This window comes from Buteo buteo, chromosome 15 (assembly GCF_964188355.1).
Source record: "Buteo buteo chromosome 15, bButBut1.hap1.1, whole genome shotgun sequence".
In the NCBI taxonomy this organism is placed as follows: domain Eukaryota; kingdom Metazoa; phylum Chordata; class Aves; order Accipitriformes; family Accipitridae; genus Buteo; species Buteo buteo.
This window is the reverse complement of record NC_134185.1, coordinates 28,529,894-28,550,981: the sequence shown is the minus strand read 5'-3', so window position 1 is coordinate 28,550,981 and position 21,088 is coordinate 28,529,894. Positions and strand designations below refer to the sequence as shown.

The 21,088-nt window shown below is 41.4% G+C and overlaps 1 protein-coding gene across 1 annotated transcript in view; it reads right to left on the bottom strand.

The window, feature by feature from the left end:
* CLVS2 (clavesin 2) overlaps window positions 1-21,088 on the bottom strand; it is a 52,115-nt gene that overhangs the window by 19,985 nt on the left and 11,042 nt on the right. The window lies entirely within an intron of this gene.

Here is a 21,088-nt window from a genome sequence, read left to right as displayed (position 1 = left end):
CCATCCAGCACATACATGCTATTCGTCACACGACTGTGCAACCACCACCCACTTGTCATTCACGCTACAGCTGCAAACGTCCCTGCTGTGACCACCACGTGTACCTCAAAAGGAGCCTGAAAATACAGAACTCCTCACTTCGGTGACAATATCATTAAACATTAAACCCTAAACAAGCTTCTGTCCCTGCTTAACTGAACAGTCAAGAGTCACTCCTCGGCGACTAACAAAAGCGACGTATGACAAGCTGAAGCAAAATCAGAGCCAATGTTCATGTAAGTAGACATGGCCTTTTCTAACCTGTCCACTTGCAAAGGGATGCAGTTGTTGAGGGTATCTGGAGAGCATGTCACAAAGCTCTCGCACCTCTACAAAAAATAGTTTAAAGAAGCAAAACCTTCTGTTAGGTACTAACAGGTGTGGGGTCACAGCAAGAGACAATGCAGACCCAAAATGTACAAGATTTGCTAGACATAAGGTATTTTCAACTGCCAATGAACAGAACTGCATCGAAATCTAAAAAGAATGTGTCAAATAGAGTGTGTGTCTGTGTATAAAAATCATTATGCGTCAAACATCAAATTAATCTCCTAAATAATTTATTACCATGGATAATTTGTCAGTTTCCAGTAGCCTATTCACTTTAATTTAAAACAGATTTAAGAGCTCAGACTATCAGCGTAGGACAAAAAAAGAAAGGCATTTCCTATCTAGGAACCAGGTTCTTTGTGTCCTACTGGTAGATCAATTATGTATTAGAGTTGCTGCTGCTTGACTTTTAATCCACATTAGTTCACAGACCTTGAGCAAATTTGATGTTACCATATTAAAAAGGGAAAGCACTAGAATAAGCTAGACAGAAAAAAAAAGGAAAACAGATCAAGCAAGGGGCCAATTAATCAGCCAAATGCCGGCAATGGAGACAGGCTGCCTACTGCCAGCACACAGGAAAATAAGAAATGCTCAGATAATTCATTTAAATTCCCTTAAATGTAATAAATCCTACTTGGAATAACCATAAGATCATTTTTAATATGTTGCATTGTTACCCTTCTTTTTGGCAATTCCAGCAAAGAAATCTGCTGATGTGTATATAAGTGAACATTGTAGTACTATAATACCTGTTCTCATCCTGAATGAACAACATTTTGAGCCAAATTCTAGGTACCAGATACCAGCTGTATGCTTAGCCATTTAATGATCCTGCTGTGTATTTACTGAAAAAGATAATTTAAAGCAGTACTCCATCCAGTCAGCTTTCCTCATTTTGGAGCCTGGCTGATAAATCTTCACACATAGCCAAAGCATTAAAAAGTCTTCCATTTTCCGAACCCCAATTCTTGCATCATCATATCCACCACAGCCTTCTAGCACTAGAATTAAAAGCTGCATAAATAGTTAAGTGTTTTGTGATAAGAACGCAGTAGCTAAATCTGCCAGTACACAAAAAGCAAAGGCAACCTTCAAATTTGAGTTCACTGAAATACAGGATGGAGGGGAGGAAGGAAGATGTAAAAAAAGGGGGAAAATTATTTCAAAATGCTTGCTAGCTATTACTATTGCCTAGGAGCTGTAGTCTGAGTGCTCTAAGCTTCCATTTTCTTACAAAGACAATGTTATTTGGTTGAAATATTTTTCCTGCGGTGCACAGTATTCTCTCCTGGAGACAGGAACAGATACAGCCTAGAGGTAAATGGGGACGTGAGGTGTCTGAATGCTCCACTCAATACTGGCAGCCTTCCCAAACTGAAACATTTCAGTTTTGACCCATTTGATACTTGTCTACGGAAAGAAAAAAATCTCTAGAAGGGAGACACTTTACATAAACATTTTCATTTAGTCTTGATGAAAAATATGCGACTCTTCTTAGAAAGGCTGTAGAGTCAAGGTTATAATGTTTCTGCTTAAATTTTTAAAAGACCTACAGTGCCCTTGGTTTTGTGCATATGAATGCAGCACCTTGAAGCTATACGAACAGATTCCACTCTGTTATTTGCCGCAACCATATGAAATGCAAGCTTATGCCAGGATCAGAAATTGAATTTCATGCAGATCTGATGTGGAGAGTTACGTCATGAAATAAATCACAGTCAAGCACGAGCTGTGCATCCCAAGACACCCTCCTTATTCAAACAGATTGCTTTGTTATTTTAAGCTGTTACACTGCTGGAAACTTCATGGCCCAGTTCTGTGACTGTGACAGACCTCACCTGTGAAGCAAGACCATGCAGGTTAATCTCCAGGTGGAAGCCGCAGTGCTGCATGACGGTCATTGGCACTTCAGTAACTGGTTCCTCTCCTTTGGACTCAACTCTGCCCCAAAGCTCCAGCACAACTGAACAGGATTGGTGTGCTCACTGGAGCTGCCAGCTTTCGGCAGAAAAAAAGCAACTAAGGTCTTGACCACTTCTATTAAGTCCTATGGTGCCATTGTAGAAGCAGAAGCATTAACCCCAATGTTTTTGGTGAAATAACAACTCGAGTAATCTCATTCTGCGTATCTAAATTCTCTCTCTACTTTCAGCTGTCTCCAGCATTTTTACTGCAGCATTCAGCTGCCTCAAAGTGTCACCAAGCACTGAAAAACACCAGACATGGCAATTTATTCAATGCAAGATGTGATCGTGTCATCACTACAAACACTTAACACTGAGAAGATCCATAAAAGTTAACAGCAAGTGGGTCTGCTGAGCTCAACTCCGTGACATCCCAGACCTGCTCCACCAGCCTGCAAAGGTGAGTGCAAAGATCTCCAAAGCAATGTTCTTCACATACAGCTTGCTCACTTAAACTCACTGTGGACTTGCACTAGCTTGACAGCATCAGGTGTACTCCACAACCTCTGACTACAGACAGGCCTTGCCCTACTAAAATGTACCATGAGAAGGACCAAGATACACAAAATAACATTTCACAAAACCCAAGCAGAATCTATACTGTGCACTTAACAGCACCCAGAAGCATTCATGGAGGAGAAACTCCATTATCTATACTGTGAAACTCTTAGAGCAGGTCAAAGCCACCTAGTACTCTCCCAAACAATTTGGAAGGTAAGCAGAAAGCAGGCACCATTCCCAAAATGCTCTTTGGACGTAGCTATCATCTGATTAGGTTAACAAAAACATTAATAGCCAGGACATAGCCACTCCAGCAGTAGGGAGCAGCCCTGGGCATGTCTAGTTTATTAGTACAGACACAGTCACACTCTCTTAGAGACATTCTCCACTGGCAGCTGCCATTATAAAACAGCAAGAAACCCATAAAAATATGAAGTAATTTTAAATTATTACACCTCATACAAAGCAAACATATTCACTTTCAAATGTAAGCTATACACCTTTTAAATTCTATTGATTACACAGATTAAACCTTTTAAATGCCCCTAATTAAACAGAGTGGCTACTCAAGCACTGTGAGGTCTATTGTGTAAATACATATTAAGGAGTCCTGGGAGCTGTTTCCATCCACCATAGTGACCTCTGCTGAAGAGCACTTTTTTTTTTTAAGAAAATTAGTATTACACAAATGCTTCTGTTCATATAATCTGTTGTCGAAATTTCTGTTGTCCACATTCTGTATAGTCTGAAATAGAGACTAGAAATGGCTGCAAGATATAAACAATTCTCCAGGCAAAATATTTATAATTATTACTTTCTTACCCATCAGGTCTTCAGCATCCTAGTTCCTTTCCTACAGCACTGAGCAATGCACTGTCATTTATATTTAAGGTAAGCGTCAAGTAAGTTCTGTCCATAGCCCAATTAACACAGCAGGTAACTCACAGGTTTCAACCTGAAAAGTCTGGGATCAATAACGACGTTGATACCTGGGGAAAGTGAGGGAGCAGAAAAAGCCCAGCTCTGAACTTCAGCCACAAGCGAGGGACACCAGTGCTTACCGACCGGCAGATCTGGTGCCAGCACGCAGGGGTTCTGGAGAACCTCAGCCACAGCAACGCAGCTAACAGCTTCTGAGGAGCTGGACTCTGCATCAGATGAGGATCAGGCCCAGTCTGATTACACCAATTAATAAATCCAACGTAAATCATAATCCACGTGTAAGGTTTTAAATGTTGACACCAATAGTTATTTCTGATGGTTTTAAGGACTAACTCATCTGGGCTGGGAGAGTCTCCTTTTTTAAAACAACATACCTGTCTGGAAACAGTTCTCCACTATTGAATAGCTACTGAATGCTTTTTCTGTATAAGATGTTTCATAAGCATAATAACAAAAACAATTATCCCCTATCATTAGCAGGGTGAACAGCACAGCCCCAACAGGAATAGGAGTTAGGCTAACAGAGAAGCTGAATCCGTAGTAAATAAATAATGTGATCAAGACCTTTTCATGGTTTTGTATTTCACAGGAAAAAAATCAATTTACAAGTATTTTATTTTTTTGAATAAAGCTCTCCCTCATTGTGTTTTCTGACATAAAAGTAAATACAGATGTAGATGTGCTCCCAGAAAAATTAAATTATCTTTTCTAAAGTGCTATTGTTAAACAAGTGGTGACAGGTTAATATAACCCAGCATCAATGCAAAAACCTTGCAATGTGTGTTCCACTAGAGCACGAAGCTTATAAAATAAAAACATCATGGCATGATTAGCAGGCTGTATATAGTTTTATATAGTCCACATAAAACATCATTCTTCCCTGATCTGTATCTATCATGCTGGGGTGTGTTTTTCAGTACTACACAAAGCAGTAAAAATTACAGATGTTATTTACTATCAAAGCATGTGCACAAGTAAGTGCATCCTCTACCATTGCTGCAGACAAAAAGTATTCCCAGCAAAGATCGTACTGCATTGCCCTCGACATGGCTCCCAGCCAGGTAGAGAAGATCTTTTTCCTTCAGATGTGGGATCTGAAATAACGCCTGAAGCAAGAATCAAACCAGAAGCCACAATTTTGAAATTCGAGCAAGTAACTCTCTGTCCAACCTGGCAGTCCTCACTTTGTTTAAATCCGCGTCCAATTCAGCTCTGGCTGATCTCCACGGACAGGCGACGGCCGCCCGCTCTCAAAAGCTGTAGGAGCGCGGGGGGCTGCACCAGAGCTCGCAGGAGCCTGCGGACGGGCGTCGGGGAAGAAAAAGTGTAAAGATGCAGAAAGACAGCGACATTACGGATGGGGAAAGTTCGGAGCTCCGGCACTGGAGCATCTGGTCTAGCTCAGGAGGACGGAAAAGGGCAGCAGAGGTTTGGATCAGCTTTGGTTAAAGGCACCTGCCCGCTCACTGCGGGTAACCTCTGAGCCTCTTCTGCAAGGATGGAGAGCAGCTTTCATTACCTTACGTGTGTTAATGAGAAATGTGATTGTTAAATCTAATTAAAGCTGTTTAAAAGCTGGGTTTGATTCACTGTTATGTAATACTGAGGGAGACGAGATCTATTTTAGGACTCTGAAAATGAGGGCAAAACAAACGGCACGCACAGATACGAACCTCTGTCCCCGAGCCTCACCCCCCAGCCTGGACCTGGCCTGGCTCCCACCACGCTCACCTGCTACCTGGGAAACAACCCAGGGATTTCACTTTTCAGCACCAACTCCTCTAAATGTACTCCTGATGACATTTTCATGCAGTGACAGCTCCTATTTTCACCCCTCCTTCTCCTTTCCTTTAGCATATAAACACATTACAGTACCTTTCACCGTGAAATAACTCACTGTTCATCCTATCTCTATTTTACTGTTAATGCTCAAGAAACACGATGCCCTCAGTTGTGCATGACTCATTTACTCTGCCTCCTCCCCAGTCTCCCCATTCCATGCAAACTGTCCTCCCCAGGTTTCAATGCTGTAGGTCCCCTTTCACCATCCCAAAGCCTTCAGCCCTTATTCCCTGCTCTCTTCCCACCGAACGTCATCCCTGGAGAATTCCCATTGTCATCCCTGTGCCGAAACACACGTCCCTCCGCTTGTTCTGTCTTCCACAGCCAAGCCTCACTCGTCATACTACTTGGCTGAAAGCTCACTAACAGCACTAAGCTCAAATTCTCTCCGTTTTTATTTTCTGTAGGGTTGCAGCGATCTCCACAAAGCACTCAGCTACTAAACTCACATCCTTGGGATCATCTGTAAAGTCCTGTTCTCCTCTAACACCATGGCTTTTACTTCAAGACCAACACTTACCATGTCTTCCCACACACAATGTTGTGGGGAATCTGGCCTCTCTACTAGTCTACTGCCAAGCTTTTTCTTGCCTAAAAATTATTCAGTTTAAGGGTTGGGCTTTTTTGATCAATTTGGGTTTGATGAGTCCAGGGCTGTGAATTTCACTCCATGTTGAAAGGATCAAACCCAAGAGAGAAAGGACAGGAACGCATCTTCCAGCAGTAAAAGCAGAGAAGGAAACCAGGCTGACACTATTTGGGTGACCAGAATTGCAGTCTGTGTGAATTCTGACTGAATCTGACTGAATCCCCTTTTTAGTTTTTATTGTGTGTTCAAATGAAAATCAAGCTTCTGAACAAGGAGGGGTGAGAAGCAAGCAACACCTAGCCCGACGTGATGCACTAATAGCAAAACCACTCTGAAACAGTCTGCTTTGCAGCAAAACACCTCTCCTCCAACACAACATGTGAATCAAAGCAGATTATGCCCAGGCTTCGCTGCAGAACACGGAACAAAACGAGTTATCCTAAACCAACCTTGCCGTCAGCCCGCGACTGATGCAAGCTCAGGAATGCCAAATAAAAAGCCGAAGAGCGTGCCAGGGCTCCACTCGCTCCATCCGGCCTTACCTCAGACAGAGGGACAGATGGTGCCAGTGACTCAGAAGAACTCCAAAAGGCTCCCATCTCACAGCAATAACCTGTGTCCCAGCCCTGGGAACAGTCTGTCGTCCCTGCAAATGGTATTTTTCAAGGACGTAAGGGTGAACTTGGTGCTGGTAGGAAAACACGACAGAGCGCTCTCAGGGGCAACTTCTCTTTTTGCGAACTGGGGAAAGATAATTCTATTCTGCAGTTTCACCAGTGTACTCCTACATGTCAGAAGGCAGGGCCTTGGGAAATAACGCTTGGCAACATAAATTACAGCTTAGTGTACTACTTTTGACTAAGTTAAAATTGTCAAAAACCTTTCCAGAAAGGAGAAGCCTCAGGGAAAGCATAAAAGCATTCTAAGTAAGACTTCGTGACTTAAAAGGAAATCAATCCCAACTTTAAAATCTGTTAAAAAAAAAAAAACAAAAAAAAAACCAAAAAAAAAAACCCTCCAGATTCTGCTTTTCTATTTTCTGTTTTTTTCAATTGATGTATTTGCAAAATAAAGGAGTTGTAGTTCTCTTCCTTACCAACTCTTTAAAATCCTTCCCATTTCCAAGTAAAATGATGGCTTTCCCATTTCTAGTGTAGGAAAACAAATATGCATTTGCAATTGTACTTTTCCCAAGAAGTGGCCACACCAGAGAGTGAACAAACACAGGGAAGCACTGGCTCAGTATCTGGTCCCAGTCAGGGGCCAGGACTGATTTAGGACAAGGAAACGGGGTCAGAGATTTGCATTGGTAGAGCAAGACCTGTGCAGAAATGAACTGCTGAGAAGACCTGTGCCCATGACAACTACAGTGACAGTTTTCTTAGAGCCGCAATGCTGTAATGATGTAAGCACGTTAAGGTTCGTGGGGAAGAAGAATTTTCTCTTATTAGACAAAATAGCACAGAATGAGACAGTTACATGTTGACCCAAACTGCTATTCTAGGGGGGTTGTTCCACCATGAAAGCTTTAGATGGCACCTTTATGTCCCTTAACAGTGACACAGATACTTCTACTCTTCCAATCTCAGCTCAGTGCACCAAACGCTCAGGGTCACAACCCCACTTCCATTTGCCCTTCCGACTTGGAGCGGTTTCTCAAAAGACCCTCCTAATCCACCTTGCTTTGCATGGGCCCCAAAGTACTCTGTCCTCAGTACCTTTCTCTTCTCCCCATGTCTCAGCCTAAGTGTGAGTTCTAACATCATCTCTGTGCTGGTAACTCATGTGGAGACCTCTTCTTCAGCCCCCTCCTGTACAGTAACTTAAAATTGCAGCCTGCTGCTCTGAAAAATGTCCAGCTGAAGCCCAATGTAGCTAGAAGAAGAGCTGCTGAACTTGCCACCCTTACCTCCATTCTCAAACACGGTGCATAGCAGAGCTGAGCGGTTCATCATATTCAGGCCCTAGTCTCATTTTTGATTTTGACCTCTCTCAAGCCCCGCACATCTCACCTCTGTTTACATCCTGCAAATTCTTCTTTCATGGTGTTGCTTAGACAATAAATGGGGCTGAGAGAGCATGCTCACCAATGCAGCAAATTATCTTTTTTTCCAAATACACAAAGGCGTGCCTGCCTGGGTTTTTTTTCCTACGAAGACATCAGTGCTGCAAATGCATGGTTTTTTCTTCTCAGTCCTCATGTCTGCTTTCCTAGCCTGCGATTTAATGAAAGATTAAAGACTAGCTTATGAAAAGTTCACCACAGCAACTGCTGATGTCACTGGGAACTGGATTCCCAGTTGGGGCTTAAAGAAAGATGAGGACTGTATTGATAATTGACAATATTTCTGACGTTACTCATCTAGCTAATTAAGCCACAACTCCACGCCACCACATATGCTCAAAACTGAATGAACAGAAAATGTAGCACCATTCATATGCTTATCTGTTGGTGTTATATAAATTTAGCCCACAGAAATTAACTGTTCATGGAAGGTACAGATTATTTACTCCTTTCCCATTCAGCAGCGAAAAACAGAATTATTCATGCAGCTACTTCCTGATGCCATGCCTTTGATTATCCTACTGAAAAAAAGCATGTGCATTCTGCCTCAGAAAATGAACCTAAGTGCTGTATCCCCCATGCTGTAGAATGAAGCAAGGTTTTTATCCATTTAATTGCAAGCACATTTAAGCATTGAAGGAAAGGAGACACACACTATTACTAGCTTGGACAGCTTTGCATATAAGACACAAGTAGTGATTCTCCCCCTCGCTGTGTTTGCCATCGTTTTTAGAAGAGGTAAAATTTTCATGTACATACAAACACAAGAACAAAAAGCACATTTAAAGTTACCAAATTGTGCATGTGTTCCCCTTTTTGCTATTTCTGAGAGTCAAATTTTAGCAATTTTAGTTACTGCTAAAATGCCTTTATGGTAGTTTTTTGCTTGCTCCATTCTCCTACAGCAGCCCCAAAGCAGTGTACTGAGAGGCAGTCAGCCCTATGGCATGGAGATACACCCAGTAAGGGAGAATACCTGCCACAAACCCAAAATTCTCAGGGATGGAACATGGGGGGTGTTCAGGACTTTAGCAGATATCATGGAGAAAAAATGCAGTTAGAGGAGGAAACAAAGATCTATCACACAGCTTCAAGAAACTCTAGCAATGAGTACAAAGAGTTATGCTTTGTGTATCTACTGTGGTTACAAGTATTTGGATGACAGGAATGAGAATGGAGGCAGACGGACCATCTTATCCCCGCATTTAAGTGAAAGCCCTGAGACCTGGGACTGTGCCCGAGTCCTGGACACAGAACCGAGAGGCTGCGCAGTTCTGCTACACCGTGTGGCTGCCATCCTCAGGGAGGGACGTGAGAGCTCATTACAAAAAAGCACAAGGTTGTCAAAGGGGAGCTCTTAAAAGAAGACATTTACAGGCGCCATATGAAAGTAAAACAATTCATCAAGATTTAATGGGACAGAATATCAACAGGATGAAGGAGAAAATATATAGTAAGGCTCACCTTGCAAGTAAGATGCTGCTCAGTTTGATTCCAGTCCTACAACTTAAAGCGAGAACACACATGGTTGAAGTTGTTCCCATGGATCGTCAAATGGATTCATTCTTAATTGGCTTTCCATGCAGCTCTCTTTAAAGGCTTGAGTGCTACTTTCATTTGGTACTGCATTGATTTTCTCTGAAGTTTCCTCCTATCATGGCTACCCTGATCAATTAGGGTGCTATAAATAGAGCGGTCAGATTCCTTTCACTGGTCTCATTAAATTGCACCCCTGCTGAATTTCTGTGGAGAACAGAATTAGATCATACCGATAGCAATAGTATGAAGATGCCCCCAGGATTTCCAGAGAAAATCAATTGCTCAATATTCCTAACAAAAAGCTTTGAAAAGCATGAACCAATAGAGCTCAGCTAATGCCCAAAACATATGTCAAACCTTGCTTGCAATTGTGCATCCCTAAAACTCCGAAAGATAAAGGATGGGAAAATAAGTGGTTAAGGGGCTCAGCCAGTTCTTCACCGATACATAATCCCTCATCAATCACGACTATTTAACTGCATCCCCTCATAATGGATATATGTTGCTGGAGGTATGCAGCTAACCTATATAATTCTTCTGGAAAGCGGAGTAAGGATTCAAGAAGGAACACAGTCCCAAGGCATGCTTGGTGCCTGTCAAAGTCACTGTATAACGGTGGTGTGCTTACTGACTAAAACGAGCCGGATGGTTAATGTCTGGTGGTATGATGTGGGCTAATTAGTGCAGGGGTATGTCAGCTATGACTTCAAAAACGTTAAGCTTTATTTTGTAATGGTATGGCAGTATGGCTTTTAAAAATTTGGTTTAGAGATGACATTTTACTCAGTGAGACTGGAAACAGCCATAAAATAGGAAATGGAATTGTCTGCTTTGAAGCATATCAAAATCTAATCTGAAGGGCAGCTTTTAGGTCTCCACTCTGCCCTACACCCTGCCCCATCCCTTCATACCTACCCTGTCTCCTCCTAACATCCTTTCTCTCCTCTTTTCTCCTCTGTTAAGCACTACCATTCAAAATCTTTTCCATCTTCCTGCCAAAATGAAGCAAAATTTTCACCACGGACTCTCCTGCAAGTTGAAAATCCCTACTGCAAAGGCTGGGGTTTTGACTAGTGCACTTGAATTAATGAATGTATCTCCTGTGTCTATATGCACTCAACTGGTGTCTGGAGTATACGCTCCGGGTTATTTGTATGAAGGTCTGAAGGATGCACCGCAGACCCCAGAGGACTGGCTGTACCTTGCAAAGGCTTTGCGAGAAGAACACTGGAGGACTACCAGTACTTGATGATTTATCCTGGACCCTTCAGACTCAGCATGGTGGCTTTCAGCCAGAAGATGCAGTGCTCTAAAGGATACTTTCAGTCAAAGAGCTTAGAGCAGGACGAAGGCACCTCCGAACAAACTCAGAAGATTTTGTGGGTAAGAAGGCACATTCAGTGCAATATCAGGTAAGACTCAATGACAACTGCAGTTTAAACACACCTTTAGGGAGGCCCTCTCCGCAATCACAGCAGAACCACTTTCTCCTTCCAGAAAATGTTTTCTATGGGGGAAGTGCAAAGGGTTGCAATCCAGCCCCCAGACAGAAAGCCCTCCCCAAAATGATTCTAACAGATATAACAGATTCTTAAGAACCAACTTGAAAGAGCAAGGTATTAACAAACACATTTTAAAATACAATCTTTAATCACTGATTAATCCCTGTGTGGTATTGGAGTCAGCCCCATAAAATAAGGGGGCTGAATACACATTTTATAGTCAGAACTCACACCTATACTGTGAGGGACAACATAAAATGCAACCCACGAGAACCAGCAAGGACCCTGACATAGCCAGAACTGTTCTGGGGGAGATGTTGACATGAGACTTTCTCAGTGTCAGGTGCTGGAGTTATATTCTTTTTTTTTGACTGAATGTACACCCAAATTTCCACCAATAGGATGATATGTGCAGCCACCTCAGATTTCAGCCCATATCCGTGTTTGGATATTCATTATGTATAGACAAAACATTAGCGCTCATTCCTTTTTATTACAGAAGACAGTGGAAAAGAGTACAAGCACAATTTTCCCATTCCACATAGTAAGAAGTTAGAAATGTTTTTTAAGAACTTACTTTGATCTTTGCAAAATATGCAGGAAATGACTGGAGAAATGCAGTTTGCCTGGGGTTTTGGGGTAGGTTTTCTTGAAAAAAATATATTATCCAAGTTGGAGTATGATGTTTTAGAAGGAGTTCATACTTAATTTTTTCTTAAGAAATATAATTTTTCTTATGTGTTATAAATCTAAATTTTCAGTTCCTGAACTACTTTAAATCACCAGAGTAGCAGTTATTTAAACATAGTTATGCCTACTAAAACATATGAGAATTGAATTGTCTTAATTTTTTTATGATTATGAAACATGAGATGAGAGAAACCATCACCAGCCACATAATTTCACATTTTTATGGTGCTTCCCCCTAGAGAGGTTTCCCACGTTTGTTTTTCAACATTAGTGAAATATCACAGCCGTGGTTTTCCTACACGGCAATCACGTATAAAAAAAGTCAAAATTTTGCTTATAACCAAAGTCAAATGAGATTCATAAAAATAATTGTCATAGGAACTGAACACTTGCTAAGAAATATAAACAAAAATCACAAAAAATTATATTGTTTTGGGGAACGGGCACTGAAGGCTTAGCTGATACCACAGGCACTACGTGCAAAGGCAGTATGTACTGAAGACAATAACATAAAGCCAACTGTGCACAGCCTAATAAGATCACGGAGGATTTATGAGCATCACAAAAAACAAAGGTTAGACTGATTTCAGAAAATAATTCCAAAAATGATCCAGCGTATCCTTATGAGGTAAACCTGAAAGATGTGTATATGAAATGGATTGATAACACAGGCAATTTAGACAGTATCAAAAAAAGTAAATTTAAGCTCCCCAAATGAAGAGGATCCCACTGATTTTCACATCTCACCATCTCTAGTGGCAAAGCAGACAGGAAGAATGTCTCCAGGTCCTGATTCCAGATCATTGCTGTTGCAAATAGATACTCCATCAAACAATTCCTTTCTTTGGGTTACTGAGAGTCTCCTGCTTTGGACCCAACAGCACGTGGTGAAATAGCAAAGGGTTTTACAGGAGGTGACATTTTGAAATAGAAAAATCAGAATTAATGCCGAGAGGAAATCTGAAGAGCAAGAAGTCATAGAAAGGTTTCCAAAGAATGTGTCAGACCTGTCTTCGAGACTTTAAATTAAATTGTGTGAAGTACTAGAAAATATAACGCATGAGATAATCTTGCCTTTGCAGAAAGGTGAGCTAAGATCTTAATACATGTCTTCTGTCTCTGACATTACGATTTAGAACAAATTAGTTTTATTTCTGAGTGACCTTATGACGAAGAATACTATTTATTCCCTTCATGGCCTTAAGACACTGAAGCAAAGAGAAATATTTAGACTTTGACTGAGAAATATCACTTCCAAAAATAATTATGTATTTTGAAGCTGAGGAATGATCATAACCATATAGTTGTTGAACTGTGGCCTACCAGAGACAACAGGAAGCCAATCACAGCACCAAGAGTTAATTCCCTACACCAAGTTTGTGCTACGAGCCCTTCTTTTCTCATGCTGGTGCCACTCACCTTAGCATAATATTAGTTTTTCAGCTTAATTAGGGCAATTCAGTCACTATCTTTGTTTAATAGATAGATTCCGTTTCCCAATAAGAAGAAATAAAACAGAGAAGTGGTTAGCATTTAGCAAAAGCTCATGAAAGAGGCAGTCTGCACATACAAGAAGAATCTCTTCTATTTTCTTTTCCTCAAGCTGCAATAATTTTAATTTGATGTTTTTCTCTGTTGACAGAACTGATGGAAAAAATGTCAACTATGAGCATTTTCATCGGCTTCTATGCTAATCATGGCTACTTTGTTGAAGTAGAAGAAAACTTCAGGTACAAAAAAATCTTCTTTTCCCAGATCATGCCGTATCATTCCACTACACCCTCAGAAACCCCAACATCTCCTGCCTGGCACCATGAGCACTGAGGCATAGTATATACCGAGCAGGTCAGGTCCAGCCTGAGGAACTACAAGGGCTGTTTCCTCAACAGCCCGGTGGCTGGAGGGCTCACTTGTTGTGTGAACAGATCAGGACTCACCCTCCAATGCTGCTTCCGAGAGCGGTACGAAGACCACTGGGAACACCAGTTAAGAAGAGATTTGAAGCCGGGAGATTTGAAGCTGATTAGATGCCAGATGGGGAGAGCATTGGGACGGTGAGACCACAAAAGGCTGAGATCTCCTAAGGAGTCTAAGATGAACCTAACATGCCGTGACTGAGGTGCTGGACCATGACATCAGGACGCTGAGACAAAAAAACCCACATCAGTGAAGACTAGTACAAAGTAAGGCAACGTCAACAGGAGCGGGATGAGGAACTGGGGAAGCGGTAGGACTGGGGCAAAGGCTGCTCAGAGGGAAAAGGGCAGGAGGAACGGGCAGAAGAGCCTGTGCCAGTTCGATCAAAGTGCCTGAACAAAAGCCAAGATCCCCACAAGTAATCACGCCTCGCTTCCAGCAAATATCTGCAAAACGCTGGCAAAGTGCCCACGCTCTTTCTCGTGCGGGTTCACATGGAGGATGACAACCTACTGCAGGCAGCTACTCTGCTAGCTCTGGTGGCAGTGTTTGGGTGGTGGATATTTAACTCCATTAAGCATCCCTGAAGTTTTCAGTAAGACACCACATGGCCGAGTTTCTGGGGGCAAAAGGGGAGTTCAGTTTATGGCATCTTACCGTTTGTTTCAAAGAGGTGGCAACCCACACGGCGTTACGTGTGTTCAAAGAGCTACTAATGAGGAGTTCTACATTTTGGCCATGCTAGAATTTAGGGTCCTGGCTTGGGGGTTCAGGATCAAGACTTTAGAAGTCTTGAATCCTCCCGATCGAAAATAAATGGCAGCTGGACTCCGAACATATAAAAGGTGACTGAAAATCAGACTGTGGCCTGTCACAGTGGGCACCCCAAATTAGCAGACACTTTTAACAGTAGTCTTTCAGTGGAACAGCTCTTGGCTGGAAAAAAAAGAAGAAATAAAAGTATCCTCTCATCTTGAAAGTGTGTTTGTGAGAATAAATAAATTACCATTTGAAAGGCATTCAACAATTTTTTATTGATGAGCATCATAAAAGAATTTGGCAAGGAAATTAATTATTCTGTCTTCAGATAACAGGTTAACAGCTGGGACCACAGTGAATAATGGGTATGTCTATATAGACATGCCTGTAAGCAACTGAACTCCAGCTCCAGCCATTAAGTCCTCACCTGGCAGGTTAAGCCCATCTAGATAGCAGGTGAGGACCTAGAACTAACAATCACTTCCAGTCCACCCTGTTTCCAGAGTAAATTGCTGGCAAGCCTTTTTGATGGCCTTTTTACAAGTAGAGAAGATCAAATATATGCAAACTCTTGTAAAATAAGAAGCTCTTAGGAAAGATATCCCATTCTGCTGCTGCTACAGAACATGAGTTGAACTGGTATGAAACTGTGCTGTTTACAAGCACATTCCTCCACTCTCTGGGCTGGTCCTGGGATAAGGGCACTCTGGCATTTACAAACAGCTTAATTCTTTGATAAAAAACTGAATGAAAGCAGCTACATGATTTATTAGCCCTCCTGAAAGCAGAAGATACTCCCATTAAAAGCCCGAGCCTGCTACTTTTTAATATCCTCCCAAGCACTATATGAAGTGTCAGGACTCTGTTCTCAAAAACTGGCGGAAAACTCAAGCACTGAATGAGTGTTTTTTATGGTTTTAAGTTTGGATGCAAAGACCTTTAAAGCTCATGTTTTGTGATTTGCTGCCTACTGATACTCATTGCTAGTACTGAGTAACTGTTTCTTAAGCTTATTATTAACGATCCTATGCACTGCACAGAGCATGTGACCATGTAATAAAATACTGTTTTCAGAGGCATCCTTAGTTCTGGAAGTTCCTGACTTACAAATTCTTGACACTGCAACCTGCTGGTTGTATAGATGTAGTCCAGAACTAGGTGGCGAAATTTAAGCGCTGTCTGTGCATATCTAAATAGAAAGGTAAACCAACCATGATGTTCAGGTAAGATTCCCTGTAAGATACTGATGAAGTTCATGCTTAGAGAAAATGGGAGTAGGAAGTCGTGTCCCTTTCATGACCAGATTGTGCACGCTCTGCTCTCCGTTACTTCCACCTTACTCTGCTGCAGGAAATCTGACTGGGGATATTGTCCTTACAACTCACAAGAACAGCTGTTTGAAAGATGTTTGGGATAGCAATAGTAGCTGCAAGCATGCTGTCTTAGTGTTCTTTCTGTTTTGCTTTCACGTTCACAGTAACGAGTTTGTTTTAGCTTATGAAGCCTTCCTTTGTTACAAAAAAAAGTCACAAACGGTTGAAAGACCTGCCTTGTCCCCCACAACACTATCGCTCTCTCTTCCTGTAAACATCCTCAACCCAAGAGCAAGACTCTTCTGTCTTCTGCAACAATGCTGACTGTCCACATATGTTCAGCTCCCGGGTCAAATGTGTATCATCTCTTTTTCCCCAGCTTTTTACCTAGAGGAAAAGCAGTAATATTCACCCACCAATAACTACGCAGTTTTGCTAAGCATTTGGAGGTACAGCCTGCCTGAGTGACAACACGCAAAACAAATCTGTCATGTATGCAACTACTATTATGAGCTAAATAGAAATCAAATATTTAAGAAGCATTTAGTGTTTCAGGTTTTAGAATCCTAAATATCAGTTAATCAGTTAAAGTGTCTTCTGCATACCCACAACTCTCCATTCTGCAAAGCTCACATATAATTACCCCTGAAGCTGTCTGTCAGACTTAACAATAAGCCCCAGCTTTCAATATAATTTTCAAATTGAATTTTCGGTCTTTGACACTGTTTTTACCTGCTTTGTGAAAACAATGCTCTCTTGATACTTAATAAAAAGCCCATATAGGTAGCTATAAAAGGACTATCACAAAGAAAAGAATCATACCCAGAACCGCCTCCCTCCTTCTGCCCAAGTGTTCCCAGGTCAGTGTTTGGGCAGAAGGGGCCGTGGGAGTGTCAGGAACAGTAAAATGAAAGAAAGGTTATTAAAAAGGGGGGAAGGGAGGGTAGAATACACACTTGACTTAATTATGTCCCACCAAAAGTCCATCTAACCCCACACCCTGTCCTTAACAGAAGCCAAAAATGAGAGCCTAGAGCAGATACAATGCAGACAGCATATGTGATATTTCCACTCAGCATTCACCTCTTCTCCAATTATATTTAGTAATCCTCATGAAATGAGGATGAAATGAAATGAAATGGAAATTAAATGAATCCTCCAGTTCATTTCTCTTCCACAAACTTATCCATTTTCCCTGAACACAACTAAACTTTTAGCACCCAGAATTTCCCACAGCAAGGAGTTCCAGAGATTACCCAGCTATTGTACAAAGAATCACTGCGTCATATAAAGAGCCAGGCCTCTTGTTAGTATCATCTGATGATGCCCGTTTCTTAAAATGGAGGTAACAAAGAACATCTGCAGCTTGTCCACTCTCTCCAGCCACCCACGACCTTGTTTGTATCCTGGTCTGACCTCCTAAGGGACCCTGCTTTAAGCAGGAGGTTAGACTTGCTGAGCTCCTGAGGTCTCTTCCAACTTGAATTATTATCCTGGGATCCTACAGTTTTATAGATACCTGTAGTTTCCCTCCACAGTTTTTCTTCTTCCATCCAGAAGAATCCCAGCCAACTTAGTTGCTCCTTACACAGAAACCAGCCCATACCTTCTGGGGGGGTTGCCCTTCTCCAGTCCTACAGGAGTCTTTCTGAGACAGAAAATCAGAAGCATCCACAACATTCAAGATGGAACTGATGGCACAGATTTTGGCAGCAGCTTCACCATGTTCCCTGCTCTCCATTCCCTTCCTTACAATTCCTAACATATGACCTGCTTTTTCGACCAACTTTATGTTTTGAGATGATATTTTCATAGAACTATTTATCAGACCAAAACATCAGGGTGTCATTCTTGTGTGGTGAGAACTTGGAGTTCGTCACTGTCTATGGAAAGTTAGGATTGGTTTTCTTCTGAGCTCTCAAGAGTTCTCCGTTCTGTGGGAAAAGTAGCTGAAGCAGACAGATTGTAACCCCTTGCTGGTGAAAGAGGCAAAGTTTTGTAAAGTTTTTCAAAGTTTTTGAAAGGCACTTATTCAAGGCACTCGGGTGTTGCAGCACACAATGCTGTAACACTCCCTGCTTTGAGGAACCCAGCTGCTGAGTAACATGAGCTCCTTCACAAGCCCAAAATCAGTGCTTGGCTACAGAAATCAATGAATGGGGAGAAGTGGGCACCTAAAGACTGGGATTCACAAACACTCATGCATTGCATACACTGGGGAGAGCCAACACAAGGTGCTAAAGTCAGGGCATGGGTTTCGGTCTCACCTCTCAAAGAATATTTTCCTTCTGCTCAGGTTTCACAGCTCTGAGCTCTTAGGTACTCCCAGGCACCTAATCCAGACAGACCCTTCTCGGAAAACAGAGAGTATTACATGCTGGATTTGCTTATGTTCTTACTCTTCACTACAGAAGGTGTAGGGGCCCTAAGTGCAAATCCTCCTTCTTATTGACGAGGAGCAACATAAATGCTGTAGCCACCAGCATCCGCAGGGAAGAGTATTGCTCCTTTTTCCCAAAAGCACAAGGCCAGTGTGTGAGCTAGGACTGCAGCATCAAAAGTCCCAGCCGAGCGCCCCAAACTCCACAGGAGCTGCTTGGCTAGCAAAAAAATTTGATCTAAAAATCAGCACCAATTTGTTGGTACAGCACTGTTAGGATGGATATGTTGGAAATTCACATTAGTTTACAGATAATCACCGTCCTTTAACATTAAAAATGCCATGGCCAAAAGGCTCTTTTCCTGAAAACAACTACCTCGGAGGTTTTTCTAATGTATACAAGTCATTTAGGGGTATGATTCTTTTCTTACTCTCATTTAACATAGATGCAGACAAAGTATATAGCAGAACTTGTCTTCAGTAGAAAACTATATATATTTACTTCTCTTACTTTCAAAAGCAATTTCCTAAAAAATAAGCACTTGTGAAAAGCCTAGAAACGCCATAGCTTGTAATCAACTCTTTTTGGTACACACCATATTGAATATCCTTCTCACCATGGAAGCTAAGAAAATATAATGCATATTTCGTAGATTTCATTCAGGAGGCAAAGGGATTTGGTTAACATCAAATTCAGTGGTCACTAATCCCACTTTCCCTGTCCCTTTCCACCCAAGTCACACAAATATTGAAATTCTCCAAATGGTAAAGTTCAGCATCTTGAGCCCTGTTAAATCTTATAAGCCAAAGTAAATTCCATTTCTCTGATTAAACAGAGAGTATTTAGAAAGATCATTAAAAAAGCAGTGTGTCTGAGTTGTTCTTGTTCTTTTTCATACCACCCGATTAAGCACTTTTTACTTTGACATCATTCAGAATTATGTTTCTGCTATGCATTTTTGTGCAAAATAAAAGAAAAGGTAGACCCTGCTGAGGGTAAGGGAATGTAACATTTCAGGCGTGAAATCTTGCAAGATGGTGCAAATAAACCTGTGCCTAGCCCAGCGTGTCTCTGTACCACCTTTCCACCATGCTTTCCTCTTATTTCCTTCTTGATCACAATTCTTTTTGAAGTGATGCTCTCCCTCCAAGATGCTCAGTACAGTTGTCTTTAGTCCTTTCCATTGGTTCTAACATATCTTTACATAGAAAAATGTTTAAGAAAAAGAAAAAAAAAAAAAGACATTACATATAAACAACCCCCCAGGTAGTATAACTACTGGGAAAATATCACTAGAGAATCAGTCAATTTTGCTAGTATAAGAATGTTAGCCCTCATTCTCTCAATGGTTCTCCACAGAAAATGAAACACTGTATTATGAGAGACTAACTAATTGATTTCTTCAAAAGACTTGTGGTAAAAGGCCTTCTAAAACTTGCTGCTTACAGATAACAATACCCGTCACAGATTAGGACAGATTCCCTGAGCATTGGGAGAGTTTTATCTCCCCTTTGCCATTTCAGTGCCTCCTCATTGCCTCTTCTGGAGCATTTCATGACCAGTTTTACATCTCTGGAGTCAACAGGACTGAAGACAGTGGGCACAAAATGATGCCCTGGGTGTTGACCACCATCAGACTCGGGATATTCAAACATACAAAGCTGGGGGCATGAGTAAATTAAGCCAACGGACTTCACCTCAGCTCAGTAATGAACCACTCGATGGCAGGAGAACACAGACCTCAGAGCCCACCTGAACTTTGGTAGGTCATCCATCATATTTTCAGATGCAATTATCCACTGCAGCTCTCCTCAAAATAACCATCTCTGATTAATGTCCAAGAAGAAACACCACCATTTAAAAAACAAAGACTACTAAAGTATTTATTCATGTTTTAAGCATGAAAACAATGGCTAACTTTGAAAAACAGCACACAAAAAAAAACCCCAACTTTGAAAGCAATAAAAGGAAATGCAGCACTATTAGAGCACAGACCTCACTGCTGCCTTCCAACGTTCTCAAGACCATGGAATCACACCATTGCATAAGGAAACACAACAAAATGAAAATTGAGATCTTTGTCTCATGACTGTCACTACCCTTGTGTGTGCAACAGCAAGCTGAATACTGGTTAAACCATTTCAAGATCTAGATCAAGACTCTATACTACTGCTATGCAAGTTTCTTCAAAAATAGCAATATCGAAGTGAAGAAAGTTCAAAGATAAGGCTGTTATTTTGTTTTATGAGTAATAAAAATGTATAAATGATAAAAACATCACAGAAAAGGAATATATGTCCTTGTAAAACCAAGGCACACTGCCACAGAAGTGAATTACTGGTATTTTTAACACAGCAACTCAAGCTTGCAAAGAAAACAACTACTTTACAGATTCTAGTTTTTCATTTTAATAAGCATTAAAGATCATAGGAGACAGCCAAGAGTTATGTAGTATCCTTTCCACCAATGTGCCTGTGCCATGTAAAGTGCATTTACAATGAGCAGAAAGAAATTTAAATCACTGTACACTCAGTCCCAGAAGCTGCTGCTCAAATTAATCCTGACCCAGCAAAAAAGCCAAGCACACGCTGAACTTTGAGTAAGTAAATAGTCCCAGCTAACTGTCTAATCACAGTGCCCCACACTTCTCAGGACAAATGATGTAGAGCCTGTCTCCAGTGGAATCAACAAAAAAACCCAACCTGGCGTGGC